This window comes from Macaca nemestrina, chromosome 5 (assembly GCF_043159975.1).
Source record: "Macaca nemestrina isolate mMacNem1 chromosome 5, mMacNem.hap1, whole genome shotgun sequence".
NCBI lineage: Eukaryota > Metazoa > Chordata > Mammalia > Primates > Cercopithecidae > Macaca > Macaca nemestrina.
This window is the reverse complement of record NC_092129.1, coordinates 19,460,743-19,464,772: the sequence shown is the minus strand read 5'-3', so window position 1 is coordinate 19,464,772 and position 4,030 is coordinate 19,460,743.

Sequence of the window (4,030 nt, the reverse complement as noted above, 5' to 3'; positions counted from 1 at the left end):
TACCGTAATCAAAATAGTACAGTACTGTCATGAAGATTGACACATAGACCAATAGAATATAATTTAGTCTGGAAATAAACCCGTACAGTTACGGTCAGTTAATTCTCAATAAGGGTGCCAAGATCATTCAATGGGGAAAGGACAGTCTTCTCAAGAAATGATGCTGGCATAACTGGATATCCAAATAAAACATAAAAATAACCTTGGACCATGTATTAGTTCATTTTTGTTGCCATAAAGTAATAGCTAAATAGCCAAAATTGGGTAATTAAAAACAAGAGAATTGGCTCACAGTTCTGCAAGCTGTACAGGAAGGATAGAATCAGCCTTTGCTTATCTTCTGGTGAGGCCTCAAGGGGCTTACAATCATGGCAAAATGCAAAGGGGGAGTTGGTGTGTCACATGGAGAGAGGGAGAGAAAGAGAAAGAGGGAGAAGGTGCCAGGCTCTTTCAAACAACCAGATCTCGCATGAACTCACAGAGTGATTACTCAGTCATTATCATGATGACAACACCAAGCCATTCATCATGGATCTGCCCGCATGACCCAAACACATCCCACTAGGGTAATCTCCAACATCAGAGGTCACATTTCAACATAAGATTTGCAGAAGACAAAGCATCCAAATCATATCAGACCACTACTCACAACCTATATACAAAAATTAACTCAAAATGAATCAATGACCTACACATAAGAGATAAAAATACAAAATTCAGAAGAGACAAACCTTCATGACAGTGAGTTTGTCAGTGAATTCTTAGATATGACACCAAGAGCACAAGAAAAATACATTGGACTTCACCAGAATTTAAAAATTTTGTTCACTAAATGATATTATCAAGAAGGTAAAAAGACAATCTATGCTAGGAAAAAGAATATTTGCAAATCATAAATCTGATATAATTCTAATATCCAAAATATAAAAGGAACAACTATGTCTCAATGACAAAGATAAAGCAATCTAAGTTTAAAATGGCACAAGACTTAAATGTACAAATTTCTCCAAAGATATACAAATAGCCAATAAGCAAATTAAAAGGGCCACAACATCACTATTTATCAGGGAAATACAAATCAGCACCACAATGAGATAACACTTTAAACTCTCTGAGATGGTTAACATAAAAATAAAAGTGTTGGTGAGAAAATGGAAAAATTGGAAACTTCATGCATTGTGGTGATAATGTAAAGTGGTTCGGCCAACTGTGGAAAACATTTTGGCAGTTCTTCAAAAGGTTGAACATAGAATTACCATATCTTCTACCAATTCAATTTCTATATATATGTCAAGAAGAATTAAAGACAGGTATTCAATAACTACATGTACATGCATGGTCAAAACAGTATTATTCATAGTAACCAAAGGGTGGAAACAACACAAATGTCTATCAATGGATAAATGGAGAAACAAATTTTGGTGTATACATATAATGAAATATTATTCATCCATAAAATGTAATAAAGAGCTGACATTGCTATAATATGGATAAATCTAGAGAACATTATGCTGAGTGAAAGAAGGCAGACAGAAAAAGTCACATATTATATGATTCAATTTATATAAAATATTCAGTATAGGGCAATGGAAAAGAACTGCTTAAAGGGACCACGACTTTCTTTTGGGGTGATAAAAATGCTTTGGAATGAGATTAATGTGATGGATACACAACATTGTGAAGGTACTAAATTCCACATCACTGTTCACTTTAAAATTAATTTTATGTTACATCAATTTCACCTAATTTTTGTGAAAAGGAATGAGAGAATTAAGCTTTGAGAAACTATTCCTTATGCAAAAGTATAAGAGGTGAGGGATTTGGGTTCCATCATTGCTCCCTCTGCTCACTATGGTCCAATCAAATTGGTTTTCCTTCAGCTTCTTGAACACAAATACTTCTTTTCATAGGTAAGGCCCTTGTAGATGCTGTTTCCTATATGTGAGAATGCTTCATGATATTCTACACATAACTGGAACCTTCTCATCTTTCAGGTCTCAACACAAAAATCACTCCCACAGAGAGGACTTCAGTGACAAGGCAATATAAAGTAGACCGAGCTCATCTCAAAGCATCCTTCCCAATATTTTACACATTTACTTATTTGCCTATTTATTATTTGTTGTCTCAATCAAATTATAAACTCTGTGATGAGAAGCATATAGTACATATAGATAATTAATAAGCATTTGTTATATGAATGATAAATGGTATATATATTTATACATACACACACACATACACACACACACACACACACACACACACACCCCAAGTGAAATAAGATTGATACTAAGAGGTAGAATTGAGAATTTAATAGTTGAAAATCTTCATTTCCTCTGAATTAAAAATCAAATTCAATTACTTATGTAGGTAGAGACCTTCAAAAATCATTTTGAGTTTTGTTAGGGACCAAATTAATGTTGTCCTAAAGTCTTTTCATAGGAAGGTAAGATCCAAAGAATGAATAAGTTTGAGCTTCTACATGAAGTTTGGTGGGGAGGTACTTGTTTGTAAATATAGAGAAAGGGTGGTCAGAGGGGCTAAAAAGGAGAAAGGGGTATAAGAATTCTTGGTAGCACCCACAGTAGTGATTATCTCTTGGTGGGATAACTGCACTATTATTTTATTTTTATTGTTGCTGTTAATTTTGTATTTGTTTGATTTTTATTTAATATTTTTAGTCTATGACAAGGATTGATACAAAAGGCATATGTAATATTTTACATATATATAAGGGACAATATAAATATCCTTTACTTTTTTAAAAAATTAAATAAACATACAGAAAAGTTCAAATTAATATTTCGTTACCCCATCTCTTAACACCCCAGAAAGCAACCACTTAAGAAAATCTAAAAGAAAATTTTAGTCCTTTTAGTGATCTTCCATTACTCTAATATGATTTAACCCCTAATTCATGATCTACCAAGTTTAGAAGTTATCACTTAATTTCTGTCTACTCATCCATTCCTTCTTCAAATAAAATCACATCACTATTCTAGTTTTCCCACTGATCTGTGGAATTATAAATGATCAACTTAAATCTTCATTCCTTGTCCCATTTAACAAAGGTAGAATTTTGACTCCAACTTCATGAAAGGAAAACGTTAACCAATACCATTCCTGCCTCCTCTAGCTAACTAATATCTATCCACCATACTTTTATCTTTACATGCTCAAAGTTTTTTTTTTTTAATTTATTTATTATTATTATACTTTAAGTTGTAGGGTACATGTGCATAACGTGCAGGTTTGTTACATATGTATACTTGTGCCATGTTGGTGTGCTGCACCCATCAACTCGTCATTTACATCAGGTATAACTCCCAATGCAATCCCTCCCCCCTCCCCCCTCCCCATGATAGGCCCCTGTGTGTGATGTTCCCCTTCCTGAGTGCAAGTGATCTCATTGTTCAGTTCCCACCTATGAGTGAGAACATGTGGTGTTTGGTTTTCTGTTCTTGTGATAGTTTGCTAAGAATGATGGTTTCCAGCTGCATCCATGTCCCTACAAAGGACACAAACTCATCCTTTTTGATGGCTGCATAGTATTCCATGGTGTATATGTGCCACATTTTCTTAATCCAATCTGTCACTGATGGACATTTGGGTTGATTCCAAGTCTTTGCTATTGTGAATAGTGCTGCAATAAACATACGACCATCAAAGATCAAAAGAGACAAAGAAGGCCATTACATAATGGTAAAGGGATCAATTCAACAGGAAGAGCTAACTATCCTAAATATATATGCACCCAATACAAGAGCACCCAGATTCATAAAGCAAATCCTTAGAGACTTACAAAGAGACTTAGACTCCCATACAATAATAATGGGAGACTTCAACACGCCACTGTCAACATTAGACAGATCAACGAGACAGAAAGTTAACAAGGATATCCAGGAATTGAACTCATCTCTGCAGCAAGCAGACCTAATAGACATCTATAGAACTCTCCAACCCAAATCAACAGAATATACATTCTTTTCAGCACCACATCGTACTTACTCCAAAATCGACCACATAA